This window comes from Lepisosteus oculatus, chromosome 3 (genome assembly GCF_040954835.1).
Source record: "Lepisosteus oculatus isolate fLepOcu1 chromosome 3, fLepOcu1.hap2, whole genome shotgun sequence".
NCBI lineage: Eukaryota > Metazoa > Chordata > Actinopteri > Semionotiformes > Lepisosteidae > Lepisosteus > Lepisosteus oculatus.
Window position 1 is genome coordinate 46,423,207 of NC_090698.1, and position 13,517 is coordinate 46,436,723.

Consider the following 13,517-nt stretch of genomic DNA (forward strand, 5'->3'; position numbering starts at 1 on the left):
TGTTGTCAAAAATGCCCTCAAAGAAAATGTTTGCAAGAAATTGATAACACTTATCAAACCCTTGCATTTTGCATGGAATGTACATGTATTTTATGGAATAAAGCCCAGAGTTTTAAGGTATACCTGACTGTTACCATAGTGCGTAACTAACTGGAACACTGCGGGACCGCTGTGTGCATACATTCACACTGCGAGAAATACTGGTCAATATGGGTTCGTGCAAACAACCCGCATATGACCACAGGAAGTCAAAACATCATTGAAACAAACTCAAAGTAGTCTCCAGTTATCTAGCCTATAAGCAGGGAATAAAGCTTGGATTTCTGAAACCCTTTCTTTATGTCCTGTTTTCATTCAGGTAAGAGTCAACTATATACTGTACACAATACTGCTGACAGACAGACAAAGCCTTGTGGTGTGAATCTTTTTTCTTGGTTTTATTTAAAGTGGCACTATGCAGTGGGATGCTGCTCATAAGCCAATAGCATTTAAACGACAATACCTAGAATGCTGCAACTAAGTGTTTTACACACGAGGCAAGTCCTCTGACCTTTCCCAGCCTTGCTTTGGGTTGTGAAAGTTTTTCATTTTTTTAATGAATCGACACTTGACACATGCCTCCAATGTAATGAATCTTTATTACTTTTTCTTATCAAAAAATCAATTTAAACTCTCTAGTTATTTTTAAACTTCTTACTGAACTATGGAACAGTTGCAGGGTTGCTATTTCTCTTCCATATTGGCAAACATGGAAAAAACTAAAATATAACCCTATTTTAAATGTAAAGTTTTTTTTTCCTTTTAAAACAACAGAAGTCTTCACATCTGAGGAAAAAATGAAGACATCATAACTTAGGAGAAGTCCTCATTGGTTGCAAAAATGATAAATTTTAACGAAACATTTTGAAATATAATGAAACAAATTAAACATTGCTATTTCTCATGGCCATGAGAAACCCTACAGTTTGCCTACCAGCCCAGAGTTGGTGTGGAGGATGCGATCATCTACATGCTGCAAAGGGCCTACTCACACCTGGACAGGGCTGGCAACACTGTAAGGATCATGTTTTTCGACTTCTCCAGTGCCCTCAATACCATCCAGCCCTTACTTCTAAGGAGGAAGGTGGAGGAGATGCAAGTCGATCCCTCCATGACCTCGTGGATCACTGACTACCTGACAGGCAGACCACAGTCTGTGAGACTTCAGAACTGTGTGTCTGAACAGGTAGTGAGTAACACAGGGGCACCTCAAGGGACAGTTCTTTCTCCATTCCTCTTCACCCTCCTATAATTCGGACTTTAAGCACAACTCAAAGTCATGCCACCTGCAGAAGTTCTCAGATGACTCTACAGTTGTGGGATGTATCAAGGGTGAGCAGGAGGAGGAGTACAGAGGACTGGTCAGCAGCTTTGTGGAGTGGTCTGGGGTGAACCACTTGGAACTGAATGTAACAAAGACAAAGGAACTGGTGGTAGATTTCAGGAGGAAAAAGGTCAAACCTACTCCTGTTTACATCCATGGGAGTGGCGTGGAGATGGTGGACTCATACAAGTACCTGGGAGTGCACATCGACGATAGACTGGAATGGTCTAAGAACATCGAGGCCATCTATAAGAAGGGACAGAGCCGACTTTACTTCTTGAGGAAGCTCGGGTCCTTCAATGTATGTAGTAAGATGCTACATATGTTCTATCAGTCAGTGGTAGCGAGCGCCATTTTCTACGCAGTGGTATGCTGGGGCCCTGGGATTAGAGCAGTGGATTCTAAAAGGCTGAACAAGCTCATCAGGAGAGCAAGCTCTGTAATACGGTCTGACTTGGACCCCTTGGAGGTAGTGGCTGAGAGGAGAATCATGTTGTCATGGACAACATCTCCCATCCCCTCTATGACAGGCTTGTAGAAATGAAGAGCACGTTCAGCAATAGACTGATTCATCCACGGTGCGACAGGGAGCGCTACAGGAGGTCATTCTTGCCTTCTGCTATAAGACTGTACAATGCATCCACCTTGTGTCTGAGCAGAGGCAACATTGACAGTGATCTGTTTCTGGACTGAACGCATCTACACATCTACTGCTACATCTGTTCTTTTTCTTTTCTTTTCCCGTTTACATCCGTTTTTTGTGCAATACATGCCAGGGACCCGTGCAATACATTTATATTTATATCTTTATCTATATTTACATCTATATTTACTGTATATTCATATGTGTGATACAATTTTTCTGCTTACTGTTCTGTTCTAGTTTGTTCTTTGTGTGTCCGGACTGTGAGTAACTCTTTTAGTGCACCCCTCACTGTACTGATTATATTGTATGTATTGTACTATTATTATTATTGTATCATTTGTTACACTGTGGCTGTGTTGACTGTGTAAAGCTGCTGTTGCACTGCAATTTCCCTCACGGGATCAATAAAGTATCTATCATAAAAAGCCACACACACACAAAAACCTTTTCAAGCTACGCTGCGTGTAAGTTCAAAACATCTACCGGTAATCCATGGAACTAATGAAAATATGTAGACTTATGTTTCTTTCACAGTCTGAGTAACAAGCAAAACAAAATCCAAAAAATGAAAATTTTTGGAATTTAATAAATCCCAGTCAGACCGATGTTTTAGGTCTCAAAAAGAGGACATGCTAAATGTCACACCCCACACTCTCCCTCACAATGGCCATTACATTCCCAAACCCACTGTTTCACAATCTCATTCCTAATTGAACCCATCACATTCCCACATGCACCAGGTTCCATAAATTCTCACTCCCAGATCAATTATCCAACCACGTCCCTTTCCCTTTAGTATTTAAAGTTCCCTCACGCCAATTTATGCTCCCTATTGAGAAGCCTCCCAAAGTATCCTCTTGTGTGTTTCTAAATTTCTTGATTGATCTGCTGGTTCCTAATCTTCGCTCCTGCCTTTTTGACCATTCTCTTTGGATTTTGTTTTTTGGATTGTCTTTCTGGGATTTCCCTAGTTACTGGACTCAGTGCTTCTCCAATTGACTAAGTCCCTGGATTATGTGTTTGGATTTGTCCCTGTGCTACTCCACATTATACAGGATTTGTGGTTCTGCATAAGGATCCTCTTATTCTGCTGATTGGTTCCCTGACACTAAATACTCAGCAATGACATTCATTAAATGCTCTCTTTTAATCAAATTTACATACATTTTTTTTGTGTTGCCCTCTACTAATAAAGTGAGCAGAGTTTGGGTTTAAGGTGCATTCAGACCCAGCTAAAAGGCTTTGTTTTGGCTGTTCTGGATGACTTGGAGCATGCGCTGACTGGCCTGAAAGTTAAGGCATTATTTTCCCATGTTTTCAGCTTGTAGAAAAAGAGTAAAGATAATGTGCACACCTTCCTTTGATATGTCTAGTGTGGAGTTGTCTGTCTTTCTATAGCTCAGATAAACCTGAATGATTAATTGATGCAGAATTCAATGATACAGTAAAAGATGGGCATCTAACAAACTCAGTTTTATGTTCCACTCAAGGAAACTCAGTTATGGTTGGCCATTTATAAGAAAAGATCACTTTATTGGCCATATTCAACTTCTTCTATAAGGGATTTGTCTTTTTGCATACTCCAACTTGCTCTCCATGAGACACGGACTGGGAGAGAAGCTTGAGGCTCAAGCGCAGTGTCAGCCATTTACAGTATAAAGCACCCCTGGAGCAGTGGGGGTTAAGGGGCCCTTACTCAGGGGTGTATGCTATCCTTGTATAATGTGTGATTGGATGTGCAGAAGAATTAATTTATTATCTATATGAGCCTAAGTGGGATTTAGATCCAGTTATGACCATAAGTGAGAAGAGATGGGAGTTCATGCCTAGTTATTTAGTAAACATAAACTAATTTTCGACCATAGTCTTTTGATGTTGTTAAGGAAGGCTAAGGCATTAGAAAGCAAGGCATTAGCAGGACACAAGTGCCCTGCAGACTCCAAAGTTGTTACAACGCAAGCAATAGCACCTTGATACAGCTAACTGTTGTAATTCAGCACCTAATTTCTACTGTTTTGTCAAATTAATTTGCCTTATTCTTTCAAAGACTGTACTGTGTGGAATGGGGGAGCTACACATTGAGATCATTCATGATCGAATAAGAAGAGAATATGGCATTGAGACTCACCTTGGACCACTACAGGTGGCCTACAGGGAAACCATCTTGCAGTCGGTTTCCACCACAGGTATCACATTCACACCTCGGCACAATATGCCAGTAATATCTTCACTTTGACAGGTAACAATTGCTTGTGCTGTACAGTATATCAGTGGACAGCAGTTTCTTAGAGGGCTCATCATTGATAACATGTCACAATTCCTCTTCACAAGGATATAGGATGTGTGTTCTGCAAAATGACTGCAGGTTTTTTAGGTGTCTCAAATCACATGTCAGCATTTCTGCCTGGTGTGCATTCCAGCCAATATTTATGAAAGTATGGATTGTTTCTTTTTTCTGTGTCTGTTAGTAGAAAATGCTTTCGTTTTTTTCTTTCATTTCCCTACCCTCTACAGAAGCTTGACCCATTCTAATCTGCTGCAGAGCCTGCTGTTCTGAAACTATTCCTGAGTGTCGTCGTTCTCCCTTTGTCAGACACATTGGACAGAAGCATTGGAGACAAGAGACACCTGGTGACAGTTGAGCTGGGAGTGAGCCCCTGCGCAGAGGGTAGCTCCACTGCTGCCCCTGCCATCAGCTTTGAGGACAGTGTGGAAGAGCAGCTTCCTTTGGATGTGAAACAGGCAGTGGAGAATGGAATACAAAGTGCTTATCTCCAAGGTAACGGGGCTCTTAAATGGATTTGGGCTATCAGTGACAGGCAGTTTTCTTTGGTTATTGAAGCACCATTATTTGGGTCAGTTTCAGATTCTGATACCAAGAATGGTTTCCAATATAGAGGATGTGTACTATAGCTTGACAAAATGTCCAAAAAATGTTTATCCCATTTGATATTGCAATAATAAAGTCATGTATGTGAAGGCTCACCTTGAAGCATTGTTTTTAAGCACTACAGTTTGCATAAACTCTGGTTGTTTACATATCTTTTGTTTTGAACAACTTTTCATTTAACTTCTTAAGAGTCAGTAGTGGAGATCAAGTTCTGGTGCTAGGGTGTCAATTTTTACTGACGTGTTTGAAATAGTGATGTACATTCTGTAAATTGTATAAGTCCTCTAGAATTATACTTTCATATGTTATGCTGTCTAATTAACTAAGGTAAGGAGTATTTCATATTTATGGTGTATACACAGCTGAAGAGAGGTTCTGAACTACTCAGCTTGAATTAGGTAGTGTTAAATGATGATGTATGGGTGTGAAAGCTAGACCCTGAAAAAAGCTGACCGAAAGAGGATGGATGCTTTCAAGCTATTGGTGCTAGAGAAGACTGTTACGGATACCATGGACAGCAAGGGTCACCAATAAAGAGGTTCTGGAGCGCATCAAGCCAGAAATCTTGCTTAGGGAAAGATCACCAGACTCCGGCAATTGGAGAAAGCAAATATGCTTGGAATGGTCAGTGGAACAAGAAGACGAGGCCACCAAAGAACGCGGTGGCTCGACGCCAACAAAACGGACACTGGTTTAGCTATAGAACAGCTGAAAGGGAAAGTCCAAGACCGGAAAGCGTGGCGAGAGATGGCCTATAGAATCGCCGAGAGTCGGATCCGACTGACCGGATAACATCATCATCATCAAATGATGATGTGGATGTGTAGGTGCACTGTCAAAAAAGCTTCTAAAAAGCTGCAATTTTACATGTTTGTCCATGTGCTTTCTACATATGCAGCCATTTCCTGATTCTCCAATGCCATTCAAAGTAATTCCAGGTCCACTGCTGGGGTTCCCGGTGCAGGATGTGGTCACTACAGTTTACTCTGTCAGCATACAGCCTGGGACATCAATGGCCATGGTCTCAGCCTGTGTGTCTCGCTGTATGCACAAGGTAACATTGGCTCAAAAGGAAAAGATGAAGACTAGGATAATCATACAGCACAATACAATTTCTTCAACCCGTTTGAAATCATGATGGAAGGCTCATTTCTAGAAAGTAGTCCCCTAAATGAATAAACCGATGAAAGAAAACATGAGAGAAATATATGTAGAAAGAAAAGTCATTGCTTATTGCAAGACAGAAGTTAAAGATGCAATTGTTAAATGTTCTGAGTAGCCCAGGGCACAATACATAGAGGTTAGAAGTGTTGTGCTATTTTTTACAATTGGCTTTGTTAGACCAATATGCTAACAACAAAATCAGTTTGTTTTCTTTCAATTTGATTTAAAAATACAACTCAAATATCAAATGCTATATTAAATGTTTATTGCTGCAATTTAGTCTTAATCTATTCAAATTTATCGATGAATAGACGGGCCAGAAGACTGGGTTTTTAGTGACAGAATAAATGTTTATATTTTTTATAGAACATTTAAGCTTGTTTGTCCTTCAGGTTTCATTACAATATGGGCATTGTTGTTTAAAAACATATTTAACAAAGTATTCATCAGGAAACAATGGAGTGTGATGGGAGTGAGCATTTCTTTACAAAAACGACTTTTCTTTTGTTCATCTTTCTCACAGGGTTACTTCACAGTCCTTTGCGCTCTGACATCTGGCACTGCCACCTTCACACTGGAACTGTCCAGCTACGAAGCCATGACTGCCCATGATCAGAACACCCTTCTCAGCCGAATGACAGGAGTAGCATGAAGCCTTCAGCCAAACATGTTTGAAACAAGGAGTACAAGAAACTATTTAACTCTTGAAAGCATCAGGCTCATACAAAATGTAAACTGGGCTTTGTCTTTTAAGAAGGGGTTGAAAACACACTAAACTGACTTCAAAGTTTGGAATTACCAGCTACAATTCTCTTAATAAATTATGTACAAAAGCTCTAAGAGTAGGATAGGTGATTGTTATGGATAAATTAAGATGTACTGAACAAAGTAACATTTTACACACATCAATAAAAAATTAAAATGCAGAAGCATTAAAAACTACCCCAAGAAAGCTAGTGCCTTCTTACTTTCCACACAGTGGAGTCTATGTCATCGTTGAACTGTTTAACGGGACATATTTTAACATGCAATATTGCCAGGGCTGCAAATATCAGTACCTCTTCCAACAGGAGACACTTTAATGTTCAAATGCGGGACTTTCTGGGTCACAAGGGTCGGCTGGCAACCGTACTCGCCTCAAAAGCAAAGGAGTCCTCACGCGTCATTCTGTTGCGGTGGGAGACATGAGTGAGCACAGTGTTGATGAGCAAGTTGCTCAAACCTAACGTTTCCGAAGGGGTGGAACTGCAGTACGGGAATAATCACGAGGGTGGAGCATCGATAGTGTTACACCGAGATAACAGATTTGCAACTTTTTTTTTAGTCAAGAAGCAATAGAAAGAAGAACAACCTCCCACTCCTCCTCACTGAAACATTCACCGCAGTGGCAGCTCCTCCACCTTCTTCATCTCAAAACGCGACTCTAGCTCCACAAAAAAGATGAACAGGTCGGATTTTGTAATTGGAATTGCATTTTCCAAATTCCAAAGTTGCAAAATATTTTTTTTACCCGAGCATTTGTTTTCAATTAACCTGAACGTCATTTTCGCAGATCGCGTCTTATATAGGTCACGTGCTCAATCTGTAAAGCGCCACGCAGCGATCAGCGCGTCATCTCTGAACTCACAATTGCATTATTACTGAGAGAGTGACGGATTGCTCAAGGGGTTAAAATGATCGTAGTTTCTCATAGGTTATTACTTTAGCTCATTCTCTTCGTCAGGGCATATATAAAAAAAAACGTATTGCACGCCCGGTAGTAATGGTCAAGAGAGTGGCAAACTATTGCAGCAAAACCTTCCCGGATTAGGAATACCGCAGCAAAGCAGAAAGGTACCTATAGATTTTAGGAGTAGTTACAGTACCCTTTAAGAGAAGTTGCTTTCACTCAGACTTTATCTGGTATAACATTAGTGTTTCACTATTTTTCTATTAGTTAGAAATAGTCTGGTATAATATTTTAAAAGTAAATTAATATGACGTGCGTGTAACACAAGAACAGTAAACTATGGTGCAGAAAAAAAACTTGCATGGCAGCGACAGTCTTTTATTTTTGTGTGGTTACTGCGCATCTGCAACCCTGCAACTTGGTAAAGATCAGGCGAAGTCTATTTTCTGAATTGGACTGCTTGTTTCTACACTGTGTAACCAAAGTGGTAAAAAATACTGTTTTTTTACATTGGGTGTCCGCGGAAATCTGTCGATTTTCCGTTACGACCAGCTTCAGTAAAATGTCGTGCAAACGGTGCCCTTCTACACGCTACTTTGTGCAGAAGGTATGCAGAGGAAGAAGCATGAGAGCACCAGAATGAGCTCCCGTTTAACTATCCTGAAAGCAACGAATTCGTTTGATAAAAATCGATGTGTATATCAATGAAGATGTAAATTTGTACAGTTCAAGATTTGTAAAAACTTGTGGGAGGGCATGGGGGTGTAGCGACGCTTTCCAGCACGTGGTGAACCGATGCGACCGCCTGTAAGAGATGGAAGTCGCAAACGCATCATTGTCCGAGGATCGGAGCAACAGAAACGTTTTTTTCAAGACAAGCTGTATCTTCATTCATATTTTTATCAATAGAAATAATAATAATAATAATTATAATTGCTTACACTTATATAGCGCTTTTCTGGACACTCCACTCAAAGCGCTTTACAGGTAATGGGGACTCCCCTCCACCACCACCAATGTGCAGCATCCACCTGGATGATGCGACGGCAGCCATAGTGCGCCAGAACGCTCACCACACATCAGGTATCAGTGGGGAGGAGAGCAGAGTAATGTAGCCAATTCATAGAGGGGGATTATTAGGAGGCCATGATGATGGGGTAAAGGCCAGGGGGGAAATTTGGCCAGGACACCGGGGTTACACCCCTACTCTTTTCGAGAAGCGCCCTGGGATTTTTAATGACCACAGAGAGTCAGGACCTCGGTTTTACGTCTCATCCGAAGGACGGCGCCTGTTTACAGTATAGTGTCCCCGTCACTATACTGGGGCATTAGGACCCACATGGACCGCAGGGTGAGCGCCCCCTGCTGGCCCCACTAACACCTCTTCCAGCAGCAACCTTAGTTTTTCCCAGGAGGTCTCCCATCCAGGTACTGACCAGGCTCACACCTGCTTAGCTTCAGTGGGTTGCCACTGAAATACAAACATATCCAAAAACAATATAAAAAAAAACAGTGGGGTGTGAATTCGAGCACTGGTCTTGTTACTTTTGGATGTGTGCTTACTTCATTCACCTACTGTAAGACGTTTTTTTTACACCAGAACCACACATCGTATTAAGAAAATAAATCTTTCCCGTTAAACATCTAGTAGCCAGTTCTGTCTAGTCCTTCTTGTGCCAGTTCTTCTAGAAAACGTCACCCATGTCATGAAATACAGTACATACTCTGTATGCACAATCCGTATCTCTACTGAATTTCTTTCAGTCTTCAAAGTACCTTTTTTTCTTCTTATGTTTTATGGTCCCAATAAATTAATTCCCTGATCACACTGTCTTTTCTTCTGATATTGCCAAGTTTTTGTCCTCTCTACCAGATTATGAACAGTGCATGATAAGGCTTTCTAGTAGTCTCACCTTGTAGTCTGTTTTCAGATCTGACCTTAAGACCCTGGCAGTCACATAGATCTTATGATGTATTCTGCATGTTGTCTTCTGTATATTGATTTATTTGGTACAATGATCTCTCCTGTATGTAAAATAAAGATTAATAATCGGTATACATATCACATAGGTAATATCAATCGCCAGACAGGATTGTACTATAGGCATCTGGGTGTTTATGATGATTTTTTCATGTTAATTAGAACAATAAAATTACAAACAAAATGTTTGGGTATAAAACAAGAAGTGTGTAGCTTACTCCCTTCAGCATTGAAGCAATACATAAGGTTTGCAACAGTAGTAAAATCTCATTTATAATACTGCATTCATTTGTATTCACCATACCTCTAAACTTACATTAGGTAATTAAATGTTCAGACTTTTATAGTTCAGTCGATTGGTGAATCCATAAAAATGAAAGATGTGAGAGATATTCTAGTTTTTAAAAATCCAAGGAGTGTAGATAGATAGGGTCAAGCAGTTTTTGTAGCAAAAGAGCCACAACTTGAAACTAAAAGAGAATTAATTCTTGAAACATGCTGTGGTATTGATGCTTCAATAAAATGGCTGGGCTGCTTGTTACTTTGGAGAGCTGTGGGTGCTTTTAACAGGATTCCTAGTTAGGTGTCTTAAGGCCCAATCTGGGCTCCTTGAAGTAGCAGCTAGAAATGGGATCTATATACAGTTAGGGGTGGCTTCTCTTTGTTCTTCAGATTACAATCTGTATGTCTAATATTTTTTTTAAATCATCAAGGAGCTGAGTTGCATTAACATTCATCTTTTATAAACATGCTGCTTATAAACTCTGCAAGTACAAATCAGCAAATAGATAATATTAGCAGTAAGTACAGCCCCCTATTACTGTTTCTCCAGTTGTAAATTATAGAATAGAACTGCCTGCTTAGAGTTTGCTGCATTTTGGTTTATGAAATCATTAAGAAGAGATTTAGGACAGTCTATACAGGTCTGAATGTTTGTAATCCCATATTTTTCGTGTTTGATTTATACATTCCATTACATCTGTCAATATGCGATGTTACTATTGTAATGCTTGAGTTGAGTACAGATAACACATCACAACTCTTTGAGGAGTTTTGCTTGAGTGTCAGTTTTAATACTTGTCATTTTTAAAGTAGCAAATCAGAATAGTTTGTAATGAAAACTGTGTTAAGTAAGTAGACTGGATCCAGTGATATCACTGTCCAAATTTGGACATTTTATTGAAGCAAACAGGATTTTACTGTTTGGACTCCTTGGAAGAGAAGGAGATTACATAAGCTTCTACTGTTCTTGAGTCCTCAGGTTCATGTTCTCCAAAGAAATGAAAGTGGAGATGATGAGCTGAGAACTGTACTTAAATTGAATACAAATTATCACTATATCAGCTGTCTGTCAACATGGTAGCTAAAACTGATCTACATGTTTTAAATGTCTCTTGCACTCTTTCTACATCAAATATTTAAGGATATTCAGATTCAATTACAGTACATGGAAATGATAAAATATGTAAATTAGTAAAACATGCATTTGCTACAAAAACTGCTGTTTTTCTGGAAATCAGACATTGAGCATTAACAAGCACTAAGAACTTCATTGTTCCTGCCTCTCAGATGGACAGAGATCCCTGGTCTCCCCACCTGAGTGGCTCCTCTGAGAAAGACCTGCAGTTCACTAGAACAATGAATATAAGTCAGAAAAATGCCAAACGTGCCAAACGCATTGGTAAGTACCTGATTTATACTTTCTAGACTATTAATTTCAGGCTGAGTAATGAGTTGAGAACTGTAGTTATCAGTGTGTATACAGTCTATTTTGAATTCTTTAGCTAATTCCGAATCCAGAGAAAAAGGAGTAATTTAGGCTTGCATTAACTCCACCAAAATCATTCCAAACATTTCTGTCCATGGTGTGGTAAAAGAAAGTGAAGTACATTTCCCTCCTTGTGTGAGGAAAAAGACATGTGCTCCTGGTAGGGAGTAGTCTGTGTCAGTAACATACAGTATGTTGGCAGGGCTGGAGGAGGTGAAGTGGGCTGTGCGTGTGCAGTGCTATATGCATGAAACACCAGGCACATTGAGAGGTCTTGCATGATTAGCAGTTGCTGAACAAAAATATTTTCTGCTGTCCCTGTCAGAGCTGAGGATGTGATCAAGATAAATTGAAATTAAGACTAAATTAACAGAGCTTTGATGGGATTAACCTGCTTTGCCAATGTGCACTGATTCCCATTATTGGTGTTTGTGTGGTCACCTGTTTTGTTGATTCCTGGCTTTTCAATGCATCTGCCCTCTGCTGCCTCTATTTCTTCTCCCCTGTCCCAAACTCTGTCATGGCAAAATACAGTAGCAGCTTGTTCTGAACTTGGCAGCAAGCTAGGGAGTAAGATTATTCCTCTTCAGAGACTGATATTTGTAACTGATCAGTATTAAAGCAATGTTTCTCAACCCTGCTTCTGGAGTATCTTTTAGTTTTCCTTCCAGCTGGTGGTACAGTGGTGAGCACTGGCTCACTTCCTGGCGTGCTATCTGCAACACTAAATTAAATAAAGTGGTTAGAAAATAAATGTGATCTAGTTGCTTTTTTATTTTTCATGAATGCCTTTCCTACTGTGTCCTTCAGGTGAAGCCCTTGAGAATTGCCCTGTGCTAACTAAAGCCACGCTTGTGCGTTCTCGCTGCTTCTCCAATGGAATCAAGCCTGTGCCGCCGAACGCCCAACCCAGGTCTGTCCATGACACACGGCCCTCAGAAATGTACACATTGCAGACACATTCAGAGCAATTAAAATGCTGCCTTTACAACTCAAGACGGTTGTGGCTTTCATAAACAGTGCACTGAAGCTCGTTTTCCAAACTTGTTACTCAGTTTTTGCTTACTGCCACACAGGTAGCCTACTACTTTTAGAAACATCTTTTCTGTTTTTGTGTGGGGGCTGGAGTGAAGAGTGTTGATAAAATTAGCTTGTTGTTGTCCAAGCTTGCATCTTTTGTGGTTTTATGTGCTTCAAAGCAGGACTGTGAACTTGGCAAGGGAGTGAACACAGTTGACAACACTGCTCGAACTCTGTAAAGATGACAGAGCAGTGTTTATCATTTTTTCACTTTTCTCCACTGTCTCCATTTGTGTCTTGCCTGCAGGTCCGATAACTCCCCTTCATCAGTAGCAAGGCCTCGCTTGGCTGGAGTCCCCTCCAGAAGGCTGATGGCTGCTTCGAGAGTGGAGTACAGCCCCAACCAAGGTGCTGACAGCTGGAGCTGCTGGCCTGTCATTTGTTTGAATGTGTTTGGTTGTGTGTATGAGTGTGTGCTGAGTAACCATCTGTGGGACTGGGCAAAATGGAAAGTAACCTAATCAGTACAGCTCTAGGTTTGAGCAATACAGGACAGTAGAGGTTGAAACTTCCTGTCTGCTGGGACTCATTTAGAGTTAAAGAGATAAAGAAATAAAGAACTTGCCTATTTTCCTTCTTGGTCGGTTCTTGCATTTGCCCTCCTTGTGTTGAGGTTGGTGCGAGTGTCAGTGTGTCTGCTACTGTGGGCTGTGGTGTTGTGAGATTGGTGAAAAGGGTGACATTTCTGAAGGGTGTTGAGAAATTTTGACCTTGTTTTGCAGGGGTGACCTCAGATGTGAGTGAAGTGGGACAGCAACTGATCTATTCTAACGGGCCTGCTGAGCCTGAGGAGGACAGGCAGATAGTGGTGTCCCCTCCTGCTGCCAGACCCCCGGGCCGAGTGCCCCGCAGAGTGTCCAGAATCCCCACATGTGAGTCGGCAGCACCATTGGTTAAGATGTCACTAATGATAACAGGGACTGGTACCAGAGTTACATACTGTACAAAAGCTCACT

General features: G+C 40.8%; 1 long non-coding RNA gene across 1 annotated transcript; it reads left to right on the top strand.

Annotated features, from left to right (window-relative positions):
* The first annotated feature begins 7,803 nt into the window (after window positions 1–7,803).
* LOC138237858 (uncharacterized) lies at window positions 7,804–12,391 on the top strand. Its single transcript, XR_011189169.1, has 3 exons — window positions 7,804–7,896; window positions 11,283–11,394; window positions 12,292–12,391. It is a non-coding gene; the product is annotated as an uncharacterized lncRNA (long non-coding RNA).
* Window positions 12,392–13,517: the final 1,126 nt, after the last annotated feature.